Consider the following 9276-nt stretch of genomic DNA (forward strand, 5'->3'; position numbering starts at 1 on the left):
CTGAAGGATTTTTTGCTACTGCCTCTGATTCTGACTTGTATATATCCCAAACTGAACCTGAAAATGGTCCACACTGATCAGTGCTCTACCAAACATACTAAATCAAACAAACTGTCCTCTGGATAGACATATTACATGAAAAACAAGCTAGTAACACTATCAAAGACATATTTAACTGTGGTACTCCTTTTACATTGTGAGTAGATGTCGTGGTGTATGCCACTGGTATAAAATGCAATGTCAGGCATGTGCACTGTATGAAGAGGGCCACCAAACTGCAAACTATGGTCAACCACTACGTGGTTCACCTCATACAAGCAGTTATTGAAAGCAACATAAGTGGCTACGTAAGAAAGTTTGTAGATGCCTGGCTCTGACTATCTACACCTACATGGGCAAAGCAGTAAAACATAAGAAGCTTTAAGCTCTGTAACTTTTCTCATACAAAATATGGGGGGGATATAAAGCAGAAAAGTCTGCCCTTGCAACACACTCCTACTTTTCCAGCATTACCTCGACCATTGCACATTAAATTACAGAGACAGCACTAGATCATAACAGGAAAGCAATGGAACCATTTTCCAATGGGGATGTTCAGAACTAATGGACCAACTACCCACTACTAATACAGACAAAAAGTGTTCAACACAACTATCCGACTATATAACTTCACTATCAACAGAACAATAATACAATTTGTTCACACACTCATATTATCCCTATCCATTTTCACTTCCTAAAGTCAAACAACAACATCACAGTTAACTCTCCTCCACAGAAGAAAAGTAGGATTTTAACACCCCCAAGACACACAAGTACTCCTACCTTTTGCAACATATGTAGGAGTGTGCACAATAAGTCTAACACAGTCCAAGACCTGGTACATTACCAACAATCCAGTGCCAATACAAAGCAAATCACAAACTAGTTAGTTACTGCCATGGCCATGCACTGTCTCTCTAACTTGTCTCACAGAGTATTGTGCATTTGGTCTGGAATGCAGACAAGCATGATCATAATGTTAAAAAGTAACCAGTAGCGTGCGTGTGCGTTTTCTATACGAACTATGTAATAGAAGAGGGTATGAGGTTAACATAAACATTCCGATCCCTAAGGTTTGTTTACCACCAATACAAGTTGGAAGTGGGGCAGGAGTGAAGAAAAGAATAAATAAATAAAAATAAAATAAATAAGAAACCAGCTTTTTTTTAATGAATATGATAATGGGCTTACTGGGTTTTATTTGCACACAGCACTTTTGTTTACCTAGCTTAATGGAGTTTGGGGGCTATCAACTATAAGTTAAGTAATATTTACATGAAAACATCTCTGGCATACATTCTTAGTAGTTATGTTTTTTTTTTTTTTCAAAACACAGTACCCTTTCACATAATGCTCTGAGTATATATCAGTAACGCAAAATACATGACTACCAAAGCTTTAGTAATCACTTTTTTAAGTTTTAATATTCACTTCTTCACTACTCAGTAATTAAACTGCACCCTCCTTTAAGGATATAGTATATACTTTTTTCAGTAAGAATGTGGTAATGAGTTTTGGGAATGTCTCGAATCAAACAAGACTACTAGACAAAATACCCCTTCCCCATTCACTTCAACACCCCTGGGCTTCCACACTAGTTTTGTTAATGCTTCTACCATAAAAACATGGGTCTGAATCACCATAGAAAACAGGTAACTAAAAATATATGGTCAAAGTATATTATGGTACTATGCATAGCCGGTTTTAGGCACCAGCGAACCCTGCGGTCGCTGGGGGCCCCCTGTTCCCTGGGGGCCCCCAACCACAGCAAGTTATCTTATCCTGATATTTTGTCACATCTGTAAAACCAACAAAAGTTAGTGCAGCAGTCTTGCATACTTAAACTATGAGGGTAATAACTCTTATTTATATCTCCTTTAAAATTCAAAGATATTTCTGGTTGTAGTAATGGTGTTTTGTCAAGTAACAGGCATCAGAATGCCATTAAATATTTTATACAGACATAGTGCTCCTGGCTTAGTTAAACCCTGCTTTTGGACATTTTCTCCACTAAAACTAACTACATAGCCAGCTTTTAGTCCCTGCAAAACCATGGCTGCAGGGGGGCCCCCTTAATCATCTTTGTCTGTGTGGGGGCCCCACAAAAGCTGCTGCTGACTGGGGAAAAATGAGGAATGAAAAATGCATTAATTTCCTAGTTATGCTCTTTAACATGAACAGGGCTGTGATATGACCCTGTTAGGATGAAGATGATAACGAACATGAACAATATAAGCACTAGAGGGATCAGCAGCCCAGAGTGACTTACCTCAGTGCAAACTTTGGATTTTAAGAAGAGCTAATGCTTCCGATCATCAGGGATAGTTTCTCTTTCAGGTAGTTTTATAACTAATACCAGAACACCAGATATTATAACTCAATTTCTTTACTTAAGAATTCAGTATAATTCCCAAAAATAATAGAATAAATGCTCAGAATCATAAATATGTTTAAATATTTCTCTAATTCACTTAAAAAGTTACTAGAATAACATATTTTGCATCAACATCTATTTTTGGACAATAAATATAAAACTCAGATGTCTGGATTGATTGACTGTAATCCTGAATGATTTACCAGCAAATCAGACTTTTACGAAGGATAAAGCAAAAGTATGAACAAAATCAGGGAAGGTCTGTGAAAGTAGGGACAGTGACAAGTATGCATTACTCCTCGATGAAATAAATCTTACTGCTTCTGCTGTTTGATGACTGCTAAACAGCAGTGACTAATCTGGTGTGGCAGTACCAATGTTGCACAAGGCATTGCTGTTTGCTGAAATAAGTACATAACTAGTACTGCTGTGGCTTATGCATGTTAGTGTGTGTGTGTGTGTGTGTGTGTGTGTGTGTGTGTGTGTGTGTGTGTGTGTGTGTGTGTGTGTGTAAAAAACATCACTGATTTTTATCTGTGCATGCACCCAATAATGCCAGGACACAGCCATTATTCTTGTGCATCAGTAAAAAATGTACCTAACAAGTAATTATATTTTGAAAGTAAGACATAACATATATCACAGAACATTCCGACACTTAGATATTCTTGGAGTTTGGTTGCCTCCACTCACCAGACTGTCTAAATGGATAATGGGGACTCCTTTATCATCCTTGCCTCTATGGGGCCCCCACCAAAGCTGTTGCTTGTTGGAGAAAAATGTGTCAATTTTCTGAATACGCTGTTTAACCTGAATGGTGCTGAGATATGACCCTTTTAGGATAAAGCTAATAATAGCCTCTGTTTACAACCACACCCATTTTAAAACCAGCCCTGTTGAAATGTGTGTGTGTGTACATAAAGCTGCTCCGGGTTATGAGGGGCTGGAGATTGTGTGGATATTACATCTTTGATTTTCATCACAGTCAAACCTTAGAGGTGCGTACATGAAGTCATTATAGCTTGTGTTTGAGCTGAGGGCAGTGTTTCTCACAGACCTCAGAGGTGTACAAAGAAGGTTACTATAGCTTGTGTGAGAGGTGTACTGTCTAGGAGCAACAAATTTGAATATTACTGAAATCATTCTCACAATCACGTACTAGGCACATATACATGTGGCTACCTTTGACAGCTGGGGTGAAGAACATGCTATGTATATGTATATCATCAGTCACTTGAAATATATGACAAAGGCAATTTAAATCTCTGCTTTCATCCCAGTCTAATACCAGAGGGATGCATAGGCAGTGACTTGTCTTTTTTAGAGGGTTAGAGAGGTAAGCAGTATTTCCAGAGAAGACTTAAATATTCTCACAACTACTGGCTTGTTAGTTTACTCTAAGCTACAATTTTGTCAGCTTTGAAAATTAAGCCTTGGGCACAAATTATACCTTGAAAGAAAAAAATAAGACTGACATTCTTTTTTTCTTCATATTTTTTATTTAGGCAACCATTAGAGTAAAATGTTGAGAAAATGCTCTAAAATGCATCCCAGACCATCTGTAAACGTGTAGCTTCTTGGGCCCTGACTTGAGTTATTTCCTAAATGGTTATTACTGGGCTGTCTTGTTCAGGAAAGGTGTGTTGAAGGATGCAAGGAAAACTAAAGCTGAACCACAACAGTGAATTTTTTCCTTAATCATAATTTCTGTTCAAGCTATTATTGGATGAAAAGGTTGTGTAAAATGCACTTCAGAGCATATAGAAAGTTATGGCTTCTTGAAAAAGCTTAGAGTACGGCAAAATGTGAGAAAAGGAAGAAAAAGTAATGTAAATGGTATGGGGGAAGCACAAAAGGAGAAGGACTCGGAGGTGAGGACTGAAGGGTGTGTGTGTGTGGGGGGGGTTGAAATGTAGGTCCAGTAATCATTTCACATTAAGTCCAGACCTGTACATAGACTTGTTGCAATGTATCACTGTTGCAGCTAAGTGCCAGTAACTCTAACTGCCTCTTTGTTAGACAGCTCAACATAGTGATAGTGTGATACATAGGCCTGTTGTAATGTAAAAGCTTGTAGCTGCAGGTCTGTCTGTGGATACTACTCCTAAAAGTTTGCAGCATGAAATAAAGGGTTGCTTAGGATGGATGGCATTGTTAGGATGATACTTATACTGGAAGTGCCTAGGGGGCCCCCAACTTGACATTTGCTGGGGGCCCCCAAAATGCTAACACCGGCCCTGGTACTATGGTATCTTCACTTCAAGGAAGAAAAGGTAGATACTCATATCTACACATCACTGCTGATTTAAAAACAATAGTTACTGACCCACACTAATTCTCCTAATAAGTTCACACACAGTTTATACTCCAAGTTTACACAGCTTATGAAATAGATATATGTATTTCTGGACAGCTGTAAAACTCAAACATGAAAAACTTATAGACTTGCATGAAATATATAGACTTTCACAAAAATGAATCACGCCATGCTTATTAGAAACTATTTAACAGGTTCTTCTTATAGTACAATCCTATTTTACCAAGTTAGATGTACTACCTGTGGCCCAGTGCTCTTCAGAAACTATTCCTCTTTCTGCACAAATGTACTTTATTAAGCTTAAGCTGAATCACCACAATGGGTGCCACCCCTAAAACATAACAGGAAACACTGCCGTCACAACCCTATGCCACCTGCCACAACTACAAACTACTTTACAAACAGCTTCTTACAGTGATAAAATCACACCTAAACACCACACAGAGCAAGGGAAACTGATGATGGATTACGTAAACAAGAAATCAAAGCCTGCTCTGTTAGCCCCCCACCCCTTCCAAAATCTGTTACTATAACCTTAAGTCAAAACAACCTGTGTTTCCATTAATTGCTTAACCAGTGCTTTAAACCAAGGCTGTTCAACAGGTGGCCCTACAGCCACAAGGAGTCTCATCAAGGCATTTTTCCTGGTCCTCAATATGTCCTACACGCTGAACATTGTAATTTGGCCCCTAAAAGCCTTGCCAAGCATGCTGAGTGGCCCCTGAACTGTATGGTAAGTGGTGCCTGAGCCAAAAAGGTTGGGCACCGCTGCTCTGAACAGTTCCCAAGTAACACTATAACTGCTATGCAAAACCACTTGCCCAAATTGCTGTTCCTTTTTTCCTAGAAATGCATAGCTTCTCTTTACCAATTATTTCTTTGAGTTTACCACCATCACCGATGTTTCTGAATGCGTCTTTCTTCCAAGTCACTGTTACCACATACTACTTTCCACCTTACTTAGTGTTATGTTCACTGTAAGTACATCTAAGCAACACTCTTCTTGTGTTATTGTATTTTGACTTGTTTGTTGACCAGGGCAATGGAATGCGCCATACAGATCTATTACAGCCACAGCCCAAAAGAAAAATAAACAGAGCAGTAAACGCTTTACAGAGCACAACTGAATGGTTTAATTCAACACTATAATATGCAGAAACATACAGTTACATAATAACTAAACACTAACACTATTTGGCTAGGCTTGTAAAGGATCTTGTGCCATCAGCCTAGTAATCACCTACGAAACTACAGGCACTAGGTACACCTTTACATTTCGAGAAAATGTACAGTGATGACTTGATGACTTTCCACGTGTGAAATATAACACATCTGGTAAAATGTGCAACGGACTGCTTGCAACTATGCATCGGATTTAGCTACCCCATCAAAGGCAAGTCACATGCTATCAACATCAGGTAAAAACATCTACATAAAAACTTGGGAAGCAATATCTAAAATAATAATGCTTACTCCATGTGACAAGTCAATAAAATAAATAAATAAAATCACACCAAACCCAGAGTACCACTTGTAGCATCACTATGTACACTTAATAAAGCATATTGATCGGAAGGTAAATAAGACACTGCAGCCGTTTCAAATACACAGACTTTTTTTTCTTTGAGAACCCCCAACAAACTCAAGACACCATACAATCACCCCATCCGCACACACTTTGCCAGGTTTTAAAATGGAACTGGAGATCGGTAGCATTCTGTTGATGTGGCTATGAATAACATGTTATTCAAACATACACAAGTATTTACAGATAACGTACCAAACATTGCAACGATACAATGCGCAATTATTCACCATAAAATCCAGAGGTGCACATTCAGTCAGTTATAGTTCCAGGATGTGTCCATACTCAACTGTTGCTTTAAAACGTAGGAAGAGCAAGCTCCCTAAGCCAATAGGATAACAACTGGGGATCTAAACAGAACAACAACCAGACAACTAAAGATTTGAAACAGATGTACTGAGACAGTAATAACAAATCTTATCACAGAAGCTTCATTCTGAAAACCCTGACAGCAATGGTGCAACCTTTTCTAAGAAGCTCTCCCTGTCAGGACTCCAAAGAATTAGGCAGCACCCCAATCCAGCAGGAGGATCCAGGCCGCCCAGCTGCCGTGATTTAACTCATCCTCTTCCGTTCCAAAACACGTAAAAATAGGGGTAGGATTTAGCTACAGATAAACACCAAGGAGAAAGTTCACTTACACCAGCGTTTCCTAGAGCACTTACTCCAGCTTTCCTGTGACTTTCTTTTCTTCTATGTGCGTTGAAGGTTTGCAGAGTTGAAAACTTTAAGCGTAAATAAAGAAATTAAGGAAAGAACAAGCAGTAACAATACCGTTAAATCCCTAACGGTCTTGCGTCTGTCTAAATCCCATGAGACAGAGCTCGCGATCCCGTCACGAGCGGTGACACCTTTTGTGTCTTGTGAAACCCAGTAGCCTGTTTTCACGGCTGCTGTTCCCTTCTTTAGCAGCAGCACCGGTAGCCTATTTGACACCCACACGATCCAACATGGCGGAGGGAGATGGACAGACACTCATTCACATACTCCCGTTTCTCAGGAATTGGGAGGACCCGAAGGAGAGCAACAGGGAGGGGGAAGGGAACAAGTAGGGCGTCGTCTATAGTGAGTGCCCTTGCTTCGTGGGGATAGTAAGCGGCAAGTACAAGCAGCTAAGACTGTAGTTGCACAACAGATGGCTCACGCAAAGATGGACACACTGCCTTTTATTTATTGTGCTGTTGGCTTCAAATGACAGGAACACTGTCTTTTCAGGACTCTTCAACTCCGAGGAGTTCTGTTACCATTGTTGGAGAAACGTACGTCAATGTACGATATTAGTACCCCTCCAAAACTAAATTGTATTATTTGTATGATGTATGTAGCTTTCAGTTTTTATCTGTACATATTGGCTTATGTATCATACTTGGTTCTAAAAAGTGAACTGTACTTTTATAAAGCGGTTGTTTCTTCCAATTTGATTAAAACTGAATAACTTCCCAAGGCTCTCTGATTTTGGACCATAATTCTGCTTCCCACCAGCCTATTTAAAATTGGTGGGTTTTTTTTGTTTTGTTTTGTTTCTTTGAGAAAAGGTCATGTCTGGTTATAATAATTACCCTTGGTAAAAACGTTACAGTTACAAGATTTTTACATAAAAAAGTTAATTTAAGCTGCCTTGTTCTGTCAGTAGCACGAATATTTTACAAGTGTCTCCATACTTTTCAACTGTCCAGATTTTTTGCTCATATTTGTGCCCCGTTTCTCAAAAAAAAATGTGGTTTTCTAGCACATCATTGAGGCCTGAATTCAGAAAATAATGACATACATTTTAGTTTCAGACTTAATATCCTTCAGAAAATGCATACTTATGCAAATCGTTAGTCACTTTTCTAAGTTTGTGACCCCCATTATTTGTGGCTTTGTTCAGGTGTCTTTCTCTAAGAGATTGTGAGGTATGATTGTCCCTAATTTGGGGGCTTTGTCCCTGATTCTGGACATGACAGCTTGAGAGCAATTATGACCTTTTTACCCCCCTCCCCCAAGCCTATGTACTGTTAAAAAACACTAAACCAAAGGGTAAGAAGGTCACACAGGCAAACCATTCAGTAAAAACTGCAAGAAAGACCCCAGCTAAGCTACAGTCTTAATACCTTAAATCTCCTGTAGTGGTATGTCACTTAATACAGGGAGAGCAAGTCTTTTGTATTCTGGTCCTCCTGCAACCCTGTTTATAAATTGCCCTTAACTGCAAAGTAAGTCGCTTATACTGAGAACAGGTTTTTCAAAACCATGTCAGGCTTATGCTGGAGTTAAGTCACAGTGAATCTGGATTGAACAGTGAAATTGTTAGACAAGGGTTTTTCATAAGGAAATGTGTATGGTTAGAGCTCGACTTTCAGTTACCACACGAGTAAGAATGGGAAGGGGTCTTCTTCACTATGTACTACTTTTGTTTTTACTTTCAAATTCTCATATCTTGGAAACTGTAAATCTAAACATGCATTGTTGGAGCATTTTTGTTAACCAGGCATAAGCTTTTCTATGACATCAGCAAATTTCTCTATGAATACATGTTTACGGAGATAGTTACAGAAAATATGAAAACATGCTTAACTGTATAATTAACACTACAAGTAATACTAGATATCTTTCAAGATGTGCAACTTATAGTTCAAGTATCAAAAATAGTTTTCTTCAACATCTGAAGTTTCATCTGATGTCCTGCAATGGTTTTAAGTCCCTTGTTTTTTGAAGTATTAAGTATGATTGGAAATATTGTTTATTTTCATAACTGCTAACAAAGAACTAGCAATATTTCAGGTGTAGTATGATATAAATGGACATTAGAAATTAATTTTCCTGTCTCCCTCCATGGCATATCACACCATACCCCTCAATAACATGTAGGGTTCTCAAGTAAGAAAATATTAATATAAATATGAATAATAAGTAACAAATGGTGATTCATTTCTGTACCGTAGCACATCCTAGATTAACAGTTTGTGTCATTTTGTT

At 38.6% G+C, this 9276-nt stretch overlaps 1 protein-coding gene across 6 annotated transcripts in view; it reads right to left on the reverse strand.

The window, feature by feature from the left end:
* Positions 1–7746, reverse strand: part of EPN2 (epsin 2) — a 978978-nt gene extending 971232 nt beyond the window's left edge. For 2 of the 6 annotated variants that reach the window (XM_044089577.1, XM_044089571.1), the window contains exon 1: positions 6960–7745. The gene's annotated coding sequence lies outside the window, so the exon portion shown is untranslated. Of the gene's footprint in view, positions 1–6513; positions 6916–6959 lie in introns of those variants that run through there. The other 4 variants (XM_044089576.1, XM_044089572.1, XM_044089573.1 and 1 more) reach the window with 4 other exon arrangements.
* Positions 7747–9276: the final 1530 nt, after the last annotated feature.

The sequence above is a fragment of the Protopterus annectens genome, chromosome 12.part0 (assembly GCF_019279795.1).
Source record: "Protopterus annectens isolate FY-2018-M chromosome 12.part0, PAN1.0, whole genome shotgun sequence".
NCBI lineage: Eukaryota > Metazoa > Chordata > Ceratodontiformes > Protopteridae > Protopterus > Protopterus annectens.